We start from the raw sequence: 21,103 nt of genomic DNA, 5'->3' as shown, positions 1-21,103 counted from the left end.
ATTCACGAAGTATTATATATCTGCTGCTCATGTAAAGATTCTTTACAAACCTAGTGAAAAACTTTTCCTTGGTAACTGCTGTGTTAATGGAAAATACAAACACTGGCCCAGGATAATCATTATTATTCTTATATTTGGAATTTCAAAGGAAAATAATTTTCACTCAGAATAATTTTGCCACAATAATTTTGTCTTTATTTCCAAATGATCTATGTTAAATTTAAGTTAGCATAGTAAAAGACTGTTGATATAAAAGAAAAATAAATAATTGAGACATCCAGGGAAAATTAAATGTTACATGAAATATATCTTTTTTTTTTTAAAGAGATAATGAAAACCAGGATATTTTTTCAATCTATGTCCTAGTAATCACAAGATGAAACTATTATAAAAAGTATTCAATGTGTTGAGGAAGTAAACAATAAAAAGACCAAAACAGCAAGTCCTGAAATTTAAAAATTAGAATTACTCACAGCCATCAAATCCCTGAATGAATTATAATTAGCTCCGTTTTTCACCAATGTGAAAATAAAAAAAAAGGATATGTTGAACTACTTTACATAACGAATTATAATCAAATGTATCATGGGAATGTAATGTATAGTAAGTGCTGAAGTATTCTTATAAATAAAAAAATTAAAAAGGCAGGAAAGATACAGATTCCCCCAAACACTTTGGTCAGGAAAGGATGGTTCTCTCACTCCATCTGATGACACAGGTGGACCCGGTGAATATTTATTTGGTCATGACAAACACCCAAACAAACAGCACTCAGTGTTTCAGGTGTCACTGTGGAGCTGGACCTGATCTTCCCCAGGGGAGCTAAGGAAAAAGAGCAATCTGCAACTCTGACAAGACTTACAAATTTTCTGAGCCATAAAATATGGTGCTTCATGTCTGCCCTGGAGAAGGTCAGGAAGTTATGCAAAAGTTTAGTAAAAGCACAGAAACTCAAGCTCCAGTGACTTCTCATCATTAAAAGCTGTGTAATCACTAATTTATTAGCTGAGTGTAGAAGTTCAAGTCACAATGTCTCAGTCACGTTCCAGTTTAGACAATTACAGTCTGCATAGCTAAAACCCCTCTCCTGTTTAAGTGGGCATCATCTACATGCCACCCTTCCCCTCACCTTCTTTAGCACACTTGCTTTCCAGCTTTCCTCTTCTGTTTCCATCTCTTTGTTTTGAATTTCTCTCCCCACACGTGGGGTAGCTTGAGCCTTTTTCCATGCTGAGTTTCATTTTGTTATTTTCAGCTCAGCTCTGAATGAGTTAGATGATGCTCATGCTGCAGAGCATTGCCAATCTTGTCATGCCATCTGTTTCAAAAATTTGAGAAGAAGCTGAATCCCATAATGGGATGAAATAACTGTACTTTGCTCTGGGAGTTTTCTTCATGAGTTGTGTTTTTTGTTCACTTGTTGATAGTTCTGTCCTTTATGGTCCAGTAATTTAAATACCATTATGTTCTCTGCAATTATGCCTTCCCAAAAGCTTCATTTTGCCTAAGACTGCTGACACTCTATACAATTAAATTTATTTTTCACTTCCTAACACAAAAGTCTTTACAGGGTTTCTAAAAACTCAACCCCTAAGGAAGAACAGCGTGGTTTATGAGACTTTTTGATAAGTGAGTGGCCCTTCTACTGATATTTAAGGTCATATAGATTTCTGCATCATCACCTAAAATAATAAAATGAAATAATTTTAGTATTGCTCTTCAAAAATGCTTGTGATTTTTGCTTAAGCTGAATTTTACTCAGGCGCTTTTGTGCATCCAGTTGCTCCTGCCTTAGACCTGAAGGATTTCTGAAGAGTCAGTGAGCATGTGCTCATCTACCCCTACGGCAAGCAAATGAAAAGCAACCTGAAAAAGGTCCAAGAGAAAGACACAGCTATGGGAGTGAGTAAGCATTGTTTCTCCTGTGTGCACAGCTGAGCATAAGCTTGTTTCACACCAGTTACACTCCATCTTCCTGCTCCTCTCAGCAAACTGTCAGTGAAGGTGAGCATGCGGGTCAGCAATAACTAGACATGATGAGAAATTTGTTTTATTTTGCAAAGGCAGTGAATATATATAACATAATTAAAACATATACTTTCTCCTAATACAGTCCTATGGATGTATGAGAGTGTTGTTGTTTTGGTTTTTTTCCCAATTAATGCATTCATTTCATTGTTTTCTAGTGAGTGATTTGACCTAGTCTCTCCAGAGGATTGTATTTTCCTCACCTGAGGGACAACAAGAGACAGAGTTGACAGAATCCTTCATGACATGGGCTTTTCAGCAAGAGGGCCAACGGTAAATTTGCAAGTCCATAAATAAGCAGGAAAATAACTGAGAAAGAATACATCAGTGGAAGAGGATTCAAGAGGAGCTGAACACTTCAACAGTTGTATGAAGCTCAGGTAGCAGCTGTTCTTTTATTTCTCTATTTCAAGCCTAGCTGCAAGCTGCTAGAGATGGGGAGTATCACAATCTTGTAGTCCCTATTCTCTGCTAACCAGGTTTATCTTCAGCTCTTTAGGCTTTCTTCCTTCAATTGAACTTTTTCTTCTGCTGGACTTGGTGGAGCTGTTCTGGGAAAATGGAAAACAGCAGCAATTTAAGAGTGGAAGTATGTACCAGAACACAAAGTACAGCTAGAAATAAGTGAGTAGTAGGGTCTGTGGTGTTTCTCAAGCACCTAAACAATCTGCAGTTACCTACCTGCCCTCCAAACACCCACAGTAAGCAGTGTCTTAGCCCATCACCTTTGGACAGATGTGAATCTCTCTCTTCCCTGGACATGGGGAGTGGACAAAAAGTCACTAAACAGTTCTTACTTCCCTCCTTTCTCTTTACTTCATGCAAACAAAACAAAGATTATAAAGTTGTGGGCATGGGTCCATTTTACAGGATACAAGCGAACTTACAGGAGTTAGAATGGTAAGCTTTTATGGCACTTTCTTCCTTTGTAAAGCACTGTTACTGTTTCAAAGAATAAGGTGCAAAACACAGGATTAAAAAACATTAATGTCTATTAGGAAGGATTAGACTACAGCTGCAACTCAAGAAAAGGTTTTTCAGATTGGATCATTTTTAATAAAATGCTCGTTCTTCTTTCTTCTGATCTCATTTCCTAAGCCTTGAAGTCTTTCCTTTCACAGGCAAACTTCTTGTTTCTGTGGGACTTTTGATTGCATAAGGACTGCAAATGCTCACAAGATTCGAATTACTTTTAATTTTTTATAATCTTTGAGATTAATTATTTATGTGCACTTTTTAGAAACTTTCAAGTTTAGTGTTACTAATTTAATGCATCTTTTCCTCTCCAGATCCTTTTGATAGTGTATTTATATGCAGCTCAACTCAATCAATAAGGAAACTTCATTTTTTCACTCTAATTAGCCATCACATTTTTTAATAGCCTACAAAATAAAAATGACAAAGTGATTTATTATTCTGACACAATAACCAAAAGTTTGGTACATATACATTACCTCTAATGCATAAACCAATTTGTGGCACTTCAGCATGTTATCTGCACAAGACTGCAATGTGATGGATAGCATGTAAAGAATTTTGAATTCCTGCAGTGTTGAACGTTTTGGTAGCAGAATAAATTTGTGATTATACCATAGATTTCAAGCTACCTAAGAGAACCCATTTGCTGTTTGCCACAGCAGGCTCTGTACTGAGAGAAAATATTCTTTTATTCTGTTCCTTGAGTGAATGTCAGTATAGAGTTCAGTGTACAAAAAATCTGCTGTCATGAGGACTTTTCAAAAAAATAATGTTATTAAGAGGATCTAGTCAGCCAGGATGTTGATTAGTTTAAGCATCCAGTCCTAAAAGTTCTAAGCTCATGTTTCTTTGTGAAAGAAATGAGCCATACAGAAAATCAATTTTCCTCTGAATCTGCACATATTGGATTATTTATAGACACTGCCTCATCACTGAGGGCTTTTTTTTTTATTATTTTGTCCAAGATGACTAACTAATTTGAAAATGTGAGAGGAGAAATTGCTTGAAAATACCAATTCATGCCAGTCAGTCTGCGATGGTACCTGTTAACCTTTGTTGCTAAAAGAGAACTAGTTCTTGACAATATTACACAAAAAGAGACAATAGTTACAAGAGATTCTCACAGTCTCTAGAAACTTCTGAATTAATCTAGGCTTTTCTGATTATTTATATTTGTAGGTACCTGAATTACCATGGATCTATGTTGGGTTTTTTTAACTTTCTACATGCTGATAGGCTTTAAGTGTTTTCTAATAAAGGCTGCTATTTATTCAAAGGAGCTTTTATTCCTTTGATTTCTGGTAACAAAAAGTCCAGTCCAAACAAGGATCAAAATTTTTATACCAAAACAGTGAAATTCAAGGGGAAAAAAATCATATAAAATTAAAATTAGTTAACATCATCCGGATGGCTGAATTGTATAAAAAATACAGTTCCATACAAAGCTTCTACCCATACCACTTTTTTGATGGTAGCAGGTCAAATTCAAGAGATTCCCTCTCCTGCTACATCTACCACCTTGCCAAAGCACCCAAATGTGGGTTCTTACCTCTCAATCAAAGAAAGGCCTCAGTTGCCCAGTCTTAGTTTCATTTCAGATGCTGTACTGGTTTAACTGGGATAAAAGTTACAGCTTATCTGGGGCTGTGTTTTGGATAGTGCTAGAAACAGTTTTGACAACACAGGGATGTTTTAGTTATTGCTGAGAAGGGCTTACACAGTGCTAAGACTTTTTCTGCTCCTCACAGAAATAAGCTCACAAGGAGCTGGGAGGGAACACAGCTGGGACAGGTGACCCCAACTGACCACAGGTATATTCCAAACCATATAGTGTTGTACTCAGCATATAAAGCTGGGGAAGAAGAAGGAAGGGGGAGGACATTCAGAGTGATGTTATTCATCTTCCCAAGTCACTGTTACATGTCATGGAGCCCTGCAGATGGTTGACCACCTGTCTGCCTATGGAAAGTGGTGAATGAATTCCTGGTTTTCTTTGCTTGTGTGTGCAGCTTTTGCTTCACTTATTGAATTGTTTTACCTCAACTCACAAGTCTTCTCACTTCTACTCTTCCGATTCTCTCCCGTGACCAGCTGGTGGGGAGAGAACAGGCAGCTGTGTGGGGCTTAGTTGCTGGCCAGGGTTATACCATGGCAGAAATCTTGGCATATCTGGGGTGCTCACGGGATGCCAATATGCAGAGGTTTCCAACAGGCAGTTTGCCCAGAGTGGACAGATCTAACCTGAGGGATGTAAATGGCAGCACTTCACAGGACTGCCCATGTGCAAGCACATTGATCCTGCAGCCTTCAGGAATGGCAGAATAATTGTACTTTTGCAGATTCATAATATCAAAATACTGAGCTACTTGTCACAGTTTCTTATTACCTTTATCAAGAGGGTGGGGAGGAGGGGGGTGAGTAACTTTGCAAGGATCACATTGCAGAAAACAATCCCATCGAGAGGTGGTGCTGTACGTTCATTTTAGAGTGGAGTTTTATCTGCTGTTCAGTGCTGGTTAGGAGAGAGGAGTAGGAGGCAAGTGCTATCCATCTACAACAGGGTTGCTACAATCAAGCCATTGACTCCTTTACAAGAGCAGTACAGTACTTAAACAAGCTTTTTTTCTCTACTGCAGCCAACAATCCACTCTCACAGAGAGATCTGTGCAGCTGATTTTTGCTTGTTCTTCACACCAGTTGTGGTTATAAATTCAAGGTGACCTCAGAAACCTTCTTTTCAATTGAAGTGTTCTACAGCTTCAGTGGCAGATGTTTTTACTGTCAGTGATGCAAATTTGAGCCTCTGATATTGAAATGATACTCCATAAGTATCTAGGCTCAGTTAATCATTATAGATAGCCCTTTGATTAAAAAACTTGTAGATAGAAGGTTGAGTTTTAGGCATTTGTCACAATACTACACATGAGAACTGTAAGTTATACTTAAAAGATAGTGGATCCTATAAGGAATGGTGTGCTGCCTGACCTCACACTAAGAAAACAGGGATGGCCTTGCTGGAGATGTGAAGGCTGGGGACAGCCTTGCCTGCAGTGACCGTGAGATTGTGGAATTCAGTATCAGATGAAGAAGAAGCAGGACAGCAAGTAAGACTACAACTCTGGACTTCAGGAGAGATACCTTGCTGGTCAAGGTGGACCTGGAGGTGAAGCTCAAGGTTGACTCCTTCAGGGAATGGATTGTGACTGAGGCTGAAACCTCATAGCAAAGTTTTTCCCAAAAAAGCTCTTAGAACTCAATGTTTTCTTTAAGGAGCCTATCCTGAATATTCATGATCTCACTCAGATCCATTTGAACGTGAACCTCCCAGTGCCTGACTCAATTCTTCTCACAAACAGCCATAAGGGACTAGACAGGCCAATTATAAAAAAGAGGAAGCTGGAAGACTCAGAAGAGACCTTTTAGGGTACCAAAGTGTTTGTGATGCCCACTGGGATGCTGAAGAGCAACCAGCAGCTAATGGACATCATTGAGAAAGTGAAACCAGAAATAAGGCTGCTGAGTCCTGAGGAAATTGGCTGATGTAGTTGCCAAGCCACTCCTCATGATGTTTGAAAAGTCATGGCAGTCAGGGAAAGTTCCAGGTGACTGGTAAAAGGGAAATATTATACCCATCTTTAAAAAGGGTAGAAAGGAGGACCCTGGGAACAACTGACTGGTCAGCCTCAGCTCTGTGCCTGGGAATATTGTGGAACAGATCCCCCTAGAAGCTGTGCTAAGGTACACAGAGAACAGGGAAGGGATTTGAGACAGGCAGCGATTTCCCCAAGGGAAAGCCCTGCCTGGTCAACTGAGGGACCTTCTGTGACGGAGTAACTACATCAGTGGACAAGGGAAGGGCTATGGATGTCATTTATCTGGAGTCCCATAAAGCCTTTGACAGGGGCTCCACAACATCCCTCTCTCTATGTTGGAGATGGATTTGATAAGTGAATTGTTGGGTGGATAAGAAATTGGTTGAATGGTCACATCCAGAGGGTTATGGTCAATGGATCGGAGTCCCAGTGGACATCAGAGAGAAGTGGTGTCCCTCAGCAGTCTGTATTGGGACTAGTGTTATTTAACATCTTCATTAATAATGTAAAAGAAGGGATCGAGTGCATCCTCAGCAAATCTGCAGATGACACCAAGCTGGGTGGTGCAATCGACACTCCTGAAGGACAGGATGCCATCCAGAAGGACCTGGGCAAGACTGAGAAGTGGACCAACGTAAATGTCTTGAGGTTTAATAAGTAAGACAAAGTGCTGGTCCTGCACCTGGGTAAGGGCAACCCCTGGTATCAATCCAGGCTGAATGAACAGACTGAGAACAGATCTGACAAGAAGGACATGGGGGTGCTGGTGGAGCAGAGGCTGGGCATGAGCCAGCAACACACACTTGCAGCCCAGAAACCCAAACATGTCCTGGGCTGCATTCAAGGCAGTTTGGGCAACAGGTTGAGGGAGGGGATTCTGCCTCTCTACTCTGCTCTGGTGAGATCCCTCCTGGAGTGCTGCATCCAGCTCTGGGGTCCCCAGCATGGGAAGGACATCAATCTGTCGGAGCAAGTTCAGAGGAGGCCACCAAGATGATTAAAGGAGTGGAGCACCTCTCTTATGAGGAAAGACTGGGTGAACTGGAATTATTCAGCCTGGAAAACAGAAGTTTTAGAGGGTGATCTCCTTGTGGCCTTCCAGTACCTGAAGGACCATAACAGCCAAGATAGCAGGTGGGAGGATTGGCCAGTTTGCTACATTATCAGGACATCTGGCTCCCGTAGAAGTGTTTTGCATCAGTGGAAGTGAATGTTCTTTATATAGGATGTAGCAATTACTAGTCCCATTTCAAATATGAGGAGTGGGAAAACACCCTGGAGCACATAGTAGGGTAAGGGCAGAGTCTGAGTCCTGAGTCCCTGCTCATGAAGAATACATTTATTTATTACAGGAGTACTTTATATAAACTATATTTTTCAGCCAGCCAACAAGTTTAACAGGAAAGGTAAATTTGCAACAAAATGTTCTGATATAAATTTTATTTCCTGCAGATACATTTATTAATCCAAACTAAAGAATGTATAAAAATGTTTCTGCAATCTGCGTGAGATACATCCTAAAGTAACGTAGGAACTAGGCATCAGTGTCTCAGTGTATCCCTAGAGATCCTGAAATTAATAGCTATATTTATAACTGAATTATATTCTGAATCCTAGCAATGGTAAGGGACATTGTATATGAACTGAGCCATGTTGTTATTCTAGTGAGGTACTGTCTCGCTAAAGGAGGAACAGAACTGGGTCAGCCCAAGCAAAGGCAGAATTTATGCCAGAGAGAGGAGTAGTGTTATCCCTTAAGCATTTTTGAAATTTCAGTTTTCTTCCTTGTGGGCAAAACACCGGGGAGTCATTCTGTGAAATGCAAATATTGCAAGCCCAGTGACGCTTTTTGTCTCCCAGTTCCAAATGTACCTCAGAGCTTGCAGGCACAGTCTCCTGTCTCCTGTCTGTCCCCTTCCCTTACTCCCACCAAACAGGAGTCCCTGAAGAGTGGAAGTAGTACCGTGGAGAATGGCCCTGCAGCCTCCCTGGCGCCTGAGACCTGCTGATGGAGCCAAAGACAGGCTTTTGCAGGATCAGTGGAAGTGGGTGATAAGAGAATGGTATTAATGTTCCCTTCATCTTCTGTGTTCCTCTCACCCCAGCTTCATCTTACTTGGATTCCCTCCAGAGACAGAAGTTATCAGAATAATCTTCAGTGCTACAACACCTAAAGTAACTCTGATGGGTGAGCCAGTGTATTACAAATGAGGAATTGTGTACCATTTGTAGTCAGTATTCAGATGACCCATTAACTTCTGCAGGTGTAACAATGCATTTATAACTATTTATCTGATAAACATATAAGTATATAATGCAAGATTTGTCAGCACATCCCTCACTATGCTGAATCAGCTTGAAATTTAAGGAGACTTTATGAATGAGAGGAAAAGCTGCATAATGAAGCCTGGTTTTGGCTGCTTATCATTTTGAATTCAAAGTCACAGTAGAGTAACCTGGGTGACACCAGTTACTGCCCTCAATCCTTCTCTCACCAGACTCATCACCACTGGAAATCAACAACCACGTCACCTAAACAGCATGAGTGTTCAGCTGAGATTTTCATTCCTTATGGGAATCTCCTGATCTGTTGGGTGTTATTCCACAGCAAGGCATGGGATGGGAATGTAAGTAGGTTACCAGACAGGCATCACAGCTGGAGACATAGCTGGGAGGAAATGCTGTGGCTGAGATAACATTCAGGGAGCAACACAGAAATTATTCCTAGTTCTGAAGTTCTCTACCAAACTTTACCTCATCTCCTGTGCCCTACCTTGTCCCTGTCATAATTTCACCCCCCTACAGTTTAGTTAATGATATCATGATAATCTATTATCAGAATTAAAGAAAGGACCTTTTCAAGCTATGCTGATCAGAATTGCAGGAAAATACTCTTCAAGTTAGACAGGCAATCACATAAATCCATTCCTAATGAATACTAAGGGAGAAAAAAAGCAACCTCAAATGAAGAAACCACAAACCCTAACTATTTCCATCTGATTTGAAAACCATTTTAAAACTCCTTAACACAAGCCCAAGAGCCTAAAGGTGAGAAGCTGCTGGAGTCTTTCAGTCTCTCAGTCTTCTTTGAGAAATAAAATTAAGTTTGAAGTCAAGGATAATTGTCAAACAACAGTTAGGGTTTTTTTCAATTGTAACTTGCTTCAAATGCAGGTTACTGCCTCTCACGGCAGCGGTGTTGGAACAACATGATCTTTGAATTTCATTCCAACCCAAACCATTCTGTGATCCTATGATTCTTCTGGCTTGTAAGCAAAGTTGCTTCTTGTCACTACACAGAGTTCCTTGAAAAAACTGTTCCTTCCTTTATTTTTATTCCTTCTTTTGCTTTACTAAGTTTTGCTCTATGCAAGGGAGCAAAAGTTAGTTTGTTGCCAGCCAAGTGGAAAGGTGTAATTTTATGGACCACTACTCTCTGGAATGGGACTGATGAGGTAGGAAACAGTAAGTCAGGTACAGCACCATAGCTGGGAGGGAAGAGAGGTTTATGCAAGCCTGTTCCTCTAAAAAGGTCAAATAAGAAGACAAAATCTTCCCTTTGAGAAGACTTTGCTTATGTGACAGCAACGTTTTCTACCTACCCTTTGAAAGAGTGTACAAGAGTACAGGGAATACTGAAGTATCTTCTGAGCCAATAATAAGCAATAACATGAATGTGACTAAGTAATCGCATCAGAAGTTTGCAATCAATGGCAGACATCTGTCTAAAGGTAGTAGGAGAAGATGTAGCACAAGTTAATCTTTTGCATTTTATACAATACCAGAAAAACAAAAAATGTCCATAGTTTGCCTTTAATTTTGCCATTAAACTTTTTATTGTTAACACAATAAAAATGTATTTCATCAGTCTCCTTTCACTTAAGAATCAAGTGCACAAATACCAGTTGTAAACAAAGGCCTGCAGCTTTTGTAAATACAAAGAAAGCAACACCAAAGCTGTAGAAAGATGATGCCTGAGACCACAGTCTGCTTGTGTGAGATCAGGACATGTTCAGATTCCCTGACAGAAATCAGATCAGACATTCAAAGCAAGGAATTCTTTGGACACTATCCAAAATGAGCTCCTGCATTTGGAGATAAAAGAATTGCCAGTGTAAATCATACTGAAGATGGGATAAACTGCAAATGGTATGTTAATAAATCTGGTGGGTGGCACACATCAACTACGAGCAGTGACAAGCAAACACTTTATCCTATGCTTTTAGAGGCTAAACCTGGAATGATTTATTTGCAAGTGTAGCTGTAGTTGCAAACATCTGAAGATGGTCAGAAAATGACTAAAACAGGTGCGAATTACACCATGGCATGGTATTTTTTGGTTGTAGCCATGAGTTTCTCTTCAGTACATATGTTGATAGCTGTGGTTTGTTTTAAATAACTAGGGGTTTTTTAAATTATTTGCATATAACAAGCAAAGCAAATTTTAGATTAGGTCTAAGTGAGAAATATTTCCTTTAACAGTATTCTCCTTTTACACTAGAATATAGATAACAAGATCCATTAACCATAACATCAAAGGCAAAGTGACTGCAAGACAGAACTTCTATTCTGTCAAGCCTTATTCCTTGTAAAATCAGATTTACTGTTTTCAAAAACCATAAGGAGATAGTACTGTCATCCATGATTAGTCATACTGATGCATCATATGATGGAATTATTTTCCAATTGCAAAGTGAATGTCATCACAGCTTCCGGAGAAGTTATCCTGATACACAGAAAAGGGAAGGAGGTAAGGAATGAGGGAGGGAAAATGGCAAATCTGACAGATCTCTCTACAGAACTGAAGTTCTGAAGCTTTGATTAATGTTTGTAAAAGGCAAACAAACAAAATATCAGATGCATCTCACTTAGGCTTTATTATGCACAACCACCAAGAGAGTGATTATGTGATAAATTAGAATCCCACTCCTGTGTCTTGGCCACAAAAGCATTTTAAACAGGCCTTTCTATAACACAGAAAATTTTAATAAGGTCCTGAAGAAGAACCGTTAGTTCCAGATGACCTACATTTGTCTTCACAGACTTTTGTATTAAAGTCTATTTTGTCTTGGAACCACATGTTTTAGTGATGCATAAAGAACACTGCACACCTGCAGCAAAAATGCAGCACACGGTAAAAGATTTCCCAGTTGTGCATCATTTTCATCAGCCCATTTTATGCACTAATCTAAAAAACAAAACCATGTTAGTGGGAGGAAAGAAATGACTGCTCTTAGAGTAACACAGTTATCCTTCCATAAATTAAAAGTAAGAAAACTACATGATATTACAATAGTTACAATAGGATATACTACTTCTAGGTGTCCTTTGAGATAAAAGGAAATATTTATTTTACTTGGTTTCGTTCTTCTGAAGGTCTAAAACGTAACACAAAGACTAAAGTCTATACTTAAAAAATAAATTCATGTGACAAGCAAGGAATGGTGCTTCCAAAAGCCAGACTTATTTCTTTCCTTTCCACATACTGACAGGTTGTAAACAACACTCTGTAAAGAAAGGAAAGGGTTATTCACCTTTTTCTGGTCTCCATGCAAAAACACTGTGATGACTTCTAAACAAAATTCTCAGATACTTTAAGAGCATGATACAACTGCCTTTTACTCTCTGACCCATCTACAGTTTAAATGACTACATAACCATGTGCAAGGCACGCTATGAATGACTGGAAGGCAAGTAGTTGGGAAGAGATTCTTGTGGAATTTGTATCTGTAAAATCTGTCCAGTTTCTTTAGATAAAAGGCTTTATAACAGAATCATAGAATGGTTTGGGTTAGAAAGGGACCTTGAAGATTATCTAGTTCCAAACCCCCAGCCATGGGCAGGGACAACTTCCACTAGACCAGGTTGCTCAAAATCCCATCAAACCTGGCCTTGAACACTTTTTCAGGGATGGGGCAGCCACAGTTTCTCTGGGCAACATATTCCAGTGTCTCACCACTCACAATAAAGAATTTTTTCCTAATATCTAATCTAAACGTACTCTCTTTCAATTTGAACCCATTCCTTCTCATCCTGTCACTACATCCTCTTGCAAATACTCTTGCCCCTGTAAGCTCCTGTAAGTTCCCTTCAGGTACAGGTATGTTAAATTTATATGGTCAGGCATATTAAATATATTACTCACAATTTAGGCATGAGTACTACCAATACTGTGTAGCATTTTTCATGTTTTCTCTGGTTCATGAGTGAAAGGTTACAAAGAAAGTGAAAATTTTTTTAACTCAGCTAGAATTTTTTGTTTGCTTCTTTTATTTTCTTCAATATTCTGAGAATTTGAATTTAGAAGATTGAAAACACATACAAGCTCTCTTGCTTCAGAAACTCTGAAGTGGAAATCAGTTCAAGATTGCAAAAAAAGTTTTTATTCCTCAGAAACAGCAACTTGTTGTTATTTCTGAAACAAAAGTCCTGTCTTCTGCAGGCTATTTCAAGAGTAAAGCAAATATCTCTTTCATGCTTTCTTTAGAAGTCCAATCATGAAGCCAGCAGAAAATAGAACCAATTGGAATACATAAGCAATTTAGAGACACTTGTTTAATCCCAGTGATTACCTATTCACAGAGGGAGGATTGGTTAGAAATGGCTATAGATATTTTTCTATTTAAAACTTTAAAGAGTTTCCTGGGATGTGTTAAACACAGGATAAATGTCATATCTCTTCTTCTGTAAAAATCATACCAAGATAAAGGATAGAATATGGTCAAGCAACACATAATATTTTCTATGCAGCAGTCACAGCAGATGAACAACACTGAGCTAAATTTTGTCCATTCACATGCACACAAATCTCGCTTATTTCATTGAACTTCCTTCTCCAGGGCAAAGTGAGGTCAGAAATCAACCCCGTCACTGAGTTTCTGAACAACATTTCTTGAAGTGGTTTTACAGCAACGTTGAGAAGCTGCATTTTAACACTGTGTCCTCTTTACATTTTCAATGTGTTTTGTTTTTTTTTTTAGTCAGATTCCATACTATTTAAATACATGCTCAGTCCTTCACTCTTTCATTGGGCATCCCGATTTGCTTGGGAAAGTCAGATGAATTTGAGAATCTCACCTGTTCCGAGGGAGCAGGGATTAACTTCAGGAGATTAAAAAGTACATGGCAGGATATAGCGCTTGGCTGTGCAAGTACTAGATCACTTTAGGCAAAATTAATAAATTCTAGTGCCTAAAGAAAAAGCATGTGAATGACAGACACCATCAGGCTACTTTACTGACAGCAGTAACCTTGCTGTGGAAATGCTGGCCTTCCTCGCTGCCAACTTTTTGATCAGTTTTGGCCCTAAGGATTTTTGTCTTCAGGGTGACACCTGACGTGAACCCTTAATGAAGGACATATGGCTTAGGGAATCAGGTTGTAAGCACGAGGACCAGTTGGCACATCTGAGAGCAAAGCTGAAACTAGTTTCAGATTTTGATAGTCCCAAATGTCATGTCAGGGCATGACCTCCTCCCAGGCTGCTGAATCCAACACAAACTGCATAAAGCAACACCTTTACCACAGTTTTCTGTTTATGAACTTGGCATATTGATATAACATAAAAAAGGGAAGAGAAGGGGGGAAAGGAGAGGAGAGGGGAGGGGAGGGGAGAGGAGAGAAGGGGAGAGGAGAGGAAGAGAGAAGAGGGGAGGGGAGGAGAAAAATAATGATGCTAAAGTTGGCAAATAACTTTCTATGTGTTTGGTGATGGCAGCTTTATTCAGCCATTTGGTAGCGGGGGGCTACAGGGGTGGCTTCTGTTAGAAGCTGCTGGAAGCTCCCCCTGTTCCATGGAGCCAATGCCAGCCGGCTCCAGGATGCACTTCCTGCTGCTGGCCAAGGCTGAGCCAATTAGAAGCAATAGTAACACCTCTGTGATAACATATTTAGGAAGACTGTTGCGCAGAATTTCCAGCCAGGGAAGAGTGGGATGAGAACATGGGAATAACAATGTAGACACCAAGGTCAGTGCAGAAGGAGGGGCAGGAGGTGCTCCAGGCAGGGGAGCTGAGGCCCTGCAGCCCATGGTGCAGACCATGGTGGGGCAGCTGTGCCCCTGGAACCCATGGGGGACCATCGGGGTGCAGAGACCCACCTGCAGCCCATGGAGGAGCCCATGCTGGAGCAGGTGAATGCATGAAGGAGGCTGTGACCCTGTGGGAGGCCCAGGATGGAGAAGGGTCCTGCTGGAGACCTGCGGCCCATGGAGAGGGAACCCCAGGCTGGAGCAGGTTTTTCCTGAATAGAGCTTGTGGCCCCTGTGGGGGACCCACATCGGTACAGCTCATCTGTGAAGGACTGCATCCCATGGAGGAGTGACCCACGGGACAGCAGTTTGGGAAGAACTGCTGACCGAGGGATGGACTCACACTGGAGAGGTCCATCAAGGACTGTCTCCCATGGGAGGGACCCCATGGGAGCAGGGGAAGGGCTCCTCTCTCTGAGAGCAGGGGAAGGGCTCCTCTCTCTGAGCAGAGGCAGAAACAACTGACTGCAATCCTCATTCCTGACCCCCTGCACTGCTGGGGAGGAGGAGAGAGAACATGGAAGGAAGGAGGGGTGGGGGGGAAGATGTTCTTAAGACTCTTATTTCTCACTCTTTGGCTTTTATCCTGTTAGTAATAAATATAAGTACTATCCCCAGTTTTGTTTTGCCTGTGAACATAATCAGTCACTGACCTTTCCCAGCTCTTATCTCTACTCATGAATCCTTAGCTGTTTTTTCCTCTCTCCTCTGTCTAGCTGCAGAAGGAGAATGAGAGAGCGGCTTTTGTGGGTACCTGGTAACTGGCCAGGGTCAACCCACTACAGTCTTTCAGCTCTGTAGGTAAAATTCAACTTGGTAATATGGACAGCAAGTGGGGAAAAAGAAAGATGGCAGGAGATGACTAAAGGAAAATATGAGAAATTCATGCAGGGTCTGGGAAGACCAAGGGACTGTGAGGCAAGCAGAGGAATTTGGGTGGGCTTTTGGTGAGGAATATTGAGTGATGTCAGCATGACTCTGGAAGACTGGGATACAGTTGGGCACAGGGGCTTTACCTCCACCTATCCTTCTCCTCTCCCACCATCTCCTATACTTAGTCTCCCTCCTCTTGCTCTAGTTCCCCTGAACTATGGGTCTCCCATCTCTCCCAGAACCCACAAACCCTATCTTGCCCTTAGCAACTACTTTACATTTTTTCCAGTTGTCCATTTTAGACCTAGGAGACAGGATTGGAGTGGGAAACCACTGGAGATACTGGAAATTAGCAGGTAGGCATTGACAGTGTTTGCTTCTGCAAGGGGCCATATGGCATAGCAGTAGCAATTGTCCTAGATAAATACTTCAGAAAAGAAAACCCAACAAGTTTTCTGCATTGTAAACTCTGTATCCCAGACCTTAATCTCTCTGTGCGTCAGTTCAAATGAGGTAAAAGTATCTTATGTACTCATCTCAAAAAGGTGCTGTATAAACCAAATTAACATGTACATTTTGTGAGGAACTCAGATAAGTATTGATGAGCACTAAGGCAAAAGTCCACAAGGAAGTTAAGTTATAAAAGCAAAATCTGAAGAGGTAACAAATGCTCCACTGAGGAATACGCTGAACAGTGACGAGCAAAAAAATTAGAGAATAGCTTCTCATTTGGTAAACACTAATTGCTATGTTCCTAAAACATGGCAGAAGTCCAAGTGGAAGCAAATGCATATATATGATCAGGTACTCAAAGTGCAAAACTATGTGCTTGAGTCTGAGGGAGGAAATTAAGGAGTCACACGCCATCTCCTGGCATTTTTTAAATAGAGCTCAGTGACTTATTTATGTATTGCCCGCATTGTAACTTTGCAGAAAAATGCAAATCTGATGTATGTGCCAAACTATGATTAGAAAAAGTAGAAAAAAAAATATTACATCTATATTGTTATTTTCAAAATGAAATCTTCCGGGATTTCATCTTCCGGGAGTTTTGCTCCATGTAGTATTATTTCAAAATTTATCTAAATGACACAGGAAGGATTAAAACATTATAAATCAGCTGAACAAAAACTTATGGAATCACCTATAGTTGGGGCAGGGGGGAATTTATTTTTTAAAATATATGAAATTATGTGATCCAAGACCCTAGCCCCAGTATTTCCAGTTAACCGGTACTTCTTAAAAAGATCAGGTACCAGTAGAGGGGCAGGGGGATTCCCGTGCTTCAGAGTCTGTTCTTAACACAGGAGAGAGGATGCTGTACTGAGCATAGATGACCCTGTGCATTTCAACCAAGAGGGATTCCCAAGCTCTGCTCTCCTAATGCCACTCCATGTTTCAGGATGTCACTGACTCCTCCTCACAGTCCCAGTTTCCTCTTTGTGTCCATGTTTCAGGCTTTTTCCCCAGCCTAGGTCTTCTTGCCAAACAGATACTACTTCTGGTAATAGGGTAAAGAAAACTGGGAAATGTTTTGTGACAGAAAGGGATGAATATCCTACTTAGTTTTGATACACTTAAAATAGTTAATATAGTTAATGTGATAATTTTATGCCCATTTCTCTGAAAAATATTCCTGCCTAATTTTTTTTGTTTATTTTCATCATTATGTCATACCCTGATAGTTTTAGTAGCCCCCCCACATTCCCTCACTGCCAGCTGGGATGAAAGAAGCACACATTAGGCCTGGCTTGGTGTGTCTGTGCTGTCTGACGTTGGTTGTGCCTGTAGTTTGTACACACAGCATGGCCAGGCCAACAAAAAAATGTCGAGTTCATGTCAGGCTTTTTTCTCTCAGTGAGGTCACTAATTCAGTTCACTCTTGCCAACCACTGAATAAATTTTCACAAATCCTCCAGAACCGTTTTATCTGTTAGACTTCTATTCGTGTTTATTGTGGCTGAATTTGGCCTGTTGGTTCCCAGGTTATTAGAGACTGGCCAGCGTGATTGCAAAAGCCCTAGAAATCAAGTAAAAATTAAAAAAAAAAATGGGATATAATATGCATTATTTGTTAACAGTACTTTAAATGACATGGAACAAACATTCTTTGCAGCAAAAGCAAAGATTTTTGGAGCACATTCATTCTTTTCTAAAGGGTTTTAATTGATTCTCAAAAAAATAATCTAGCCAAGGCTGAAAATGGAAGAGAATAATTAGATTCTATTTTTGGATGTTATGGTAATAAAACATTTTGACATTACTCTCCTATTTTGTAGCAGAGGGAAGAGAATGCTTCAAGTGAAGACATACAGAATATGCCAAGGTACATCAGCAGCTCAGTGGAATGGAGTGGGAAATTTTCTAATATACAGAGTTACTAATTCGGATCATGAAAAACTGCAATGGGATCAGCTGGGACCCATGCACGTGTCCTTACAGACAACACTTCGGGAAATCTGAGTGTCACATGCCGTGTGTGAGGCATCACATTGCCACCCACTTTGGATTGGTGAAAGCTCTGTACTTCATTCCCCTTCTGTTCCCAGTTGGACAAGTAAGTCAAATTTTAATAACACAGACCTCATTTTAATATGGTATTATAACCCCTTTTACTTTATAGAAACACCGCCTATCCTAAATATAAAATCTATCAAAAACGCTCCAATCTGCCAGAAAAATCATCATTATAGACACTTCTGATGCCAGAGGAAAGGATGGAAAGTATGTAATCCAATGGAATAAGAATGTCTCCTCCATTTTGCAAAGCATCTTTAAGACAATTAATGACATAAGAATAAAACATCTCCGAATCTAAACTATTATTTGTTATCAAATGTGTGTAGATATGATAACTTCTCTTACACATCTGAGGATTCTCTAATATTGACATCTTTAACAGTGAAATTTCCTCTCCAAGTGTATATGGCCATAGTTTTGAAAAGTATTTGGAGATTTTGGCTGCAATTGTAAGATTCTTGCTCTGAGACATCTGCAAGACACTCACTTTTCTGACAGTGGCTGCTCAGCACTTCCTTGGAATTTCTAAAAAAAAATGTAGTCATTCCAATCTATTTTTGCTGTCCCTCTGACAGCTGTCTTCCCAGTGAGCAGAGCTGTCACTGAGAGCTATCACTTGAGACGAGACTGGGAAAAAAAAAAGAGAGATCAACCAGGAACTACTGGATAGTTTGGAGGGAGGAATTGGCATGAACTCTCTGCTCTGCTTTTCATGGCTGGTTAATGTTGTCAGTTGGCATCCACCATGACTCCTGACAAAATGAACAACGACAGAGTAAAAGTCCTAACAGAGGCCCTGAGGATTTGATCTCTGCAGTCTAACAACACTTGGTAGAAACACCTTCTATCATCAGCTACATTTAGATGGTCATAAAATAGTGTAATTACCACTCATTTACAGAATCAACCATAAAAATACAAGGTTGGAAAAATACACCAACAAACGTATTAACAAAATGATTATTCCTTTGGTGACTGACTTTTTTATAAATAAAACATATTTCAGTGAAATGCCTGTGAGTGGCTTTCTTTACTGGTGGTCGAGCAAGTAAAGGAGTCCTTGCTATGAAAACTCCTGTGTTCTCACTAATGAAAGCCAAAATAAATGCTATAATGAATTATAATTGCTCAGCAATTGAATTATTAATGCTCATCAATCCAGCCTCTAATCATTTCTGTTGATGAGTACTGTACATTTCCTTATCTCTTTTTCTCTATCTACAACATTTTAAACTTGACTGTACAAAAATAATATTAACTTCCTGTCATTCCTGTATTATATGGTTGTTAGGGTACATTAATTCCTTCAGGGTTTTTTAATTTTCTTTAAAACTCCTTGAAGAGCTCATTCTCTTGGACCATCTAAGGCTAACTATTCATTCCTGATATCCTTTTGAACCTCCATGAGCATTTCAAACTAAGGTACTTTTTGCTGCTTGCTGCAGACACTGAACATTTGATTGTACTTTTAGGTGAATTAGTAATCCAAGTAGAAAACATAGAACTGTTGCTGCCAAATTACTCATGCAATTCACATTTTATTATTGGCTTCAGAACAGGACATTTCTGTCTCACACTTTAGATGCTACTAGGGTGAAAGCTCTAAAAGCTCTGCTGATGTAATGATCACAGAATCACAGAATGGGTCAGGTTGGAAAGGGCCACAGTGGGTCGTCTGGTCCAACCTCCCTGCTCAAGCTGGGTCATCCCAGAGCACACGGCACAGGGGTGTGTCCAGACGGTTCTTAAATATCTCCATGAGGGAGACTCCACAGCCTCTCTGGGCAATTTGTTCCAGTGCACGGTCACTCATATTTCAGGTGGAACCTCCCGTTGCCTCTTGTCCTATTGCTGGGCACCACCGAGCAGAGCCTGGTCCATCCTGCTGACACCCTCCCTTCAGATACTGACAGGCAAGGATGAGATCCCCTCAGTTGTCTCTTCTCGAGGCTGAACAGTCCCAGCTCCCTCAGCCTTTCCTGTTAAGAGAGAGTCCCCTAATTATCTCTGCTGTCCTCTGTTGGACCCGCTCCAAAATTATGACAATCACTTTTTAAAGAAATGTAAAGGCAGGTCCCTTGAGCCATGGAATTTTGTGTATATTGGGATCAACACATGTATGAACTGCTGCTCCAGGAGATTTAGGAGATGTTCAAGCCAAACTGGGTAGTCCACTTACCTGGGCTTGGGATGAAGGGGAGTAAAATAAGACAGTTTGGCTGCAAATTAGTCTTGCAGCAATATTTTATGTATGCAATTCAACATTTTCTTAATCTTACTGGGTAGTGTGATTGTCACCTTCGTGTGGTCAAATGATCCAGTCTGTCTTCCATTGACAATAAATGAAAAATTGGTGTTGGACAGAAAGGTATCTGGATACTCTTCTGCCATCCTCACTAAACCAAAAAATTCTCGTATTTCACAACTAAATTTGTTACCCATTATATAGCACATAAGGAAGCTCAAAGAGATCAACACATGCATATTCATAGACTACAGCTGTTTCCTCTGTTTTGAAATTGAATTAGGAAAACAGTTGTTTTGAATAACAACACTACAATTACGCTAAGAGCTTTATTGACTTTTATTGAATATTAGATACCCCATGGTTTATGTAATAATGTCGTAAAAGAGGCCTGCTTTAAAACATGCTAGCTTTCTTCAAAGAAACCTCAATCCCAACACTATATTTATTTTGTGATTTGAGCTTTATGAGGCTACTCCATATTCACAGATGCTTGCAACACAATAAAAATGGAGGAAAATTTTTTTATAAGCCTCAGAGAATAAAAGGTATTAATCACAGAAAGAAGATCTGTAACATCATCAGGCAACTGAAATTTTGGTTTTAAACTGTTAAAGAGAAATTAGGATGTTACATTTATACCCATGAGTATTGGCTGAATGAACACCAACCTGGCTCGCTGCTTGTCTCATTCAGACAATTAGTAAGATCTGGTAACTGCACTACTTGCCAGCATTTTGGTGAAACCCTATGGCTTGACGAGCACGCTGGAGCCTGCATGCTCTTATGCACAGCTAATAGAAAAATGAGACAAATAGCTGGAATGAAACACTTCAA

Source organism: Manacus vitellinus, unplaced genomic scaffold (genome assembly GCF_001715985.3).
Source record: "Manacus vitellinus isolate BGI_N305 unplaced genomic scaffold, ASM171598v3 scaffold_1_pilon, whole genome shotgun sequence".
Taxonomy (NCBI): domain Eukaryota; kingdom Metazoa; phylum Chordata; class Aves; order Passeriformes; family Pipridae; genus Manacus; species Manacus vitellinus.
The sequence above is the reverse complement of the archived record's forward strand: the minus strand, read 5'-3'. Positions refer to the sequence as shown.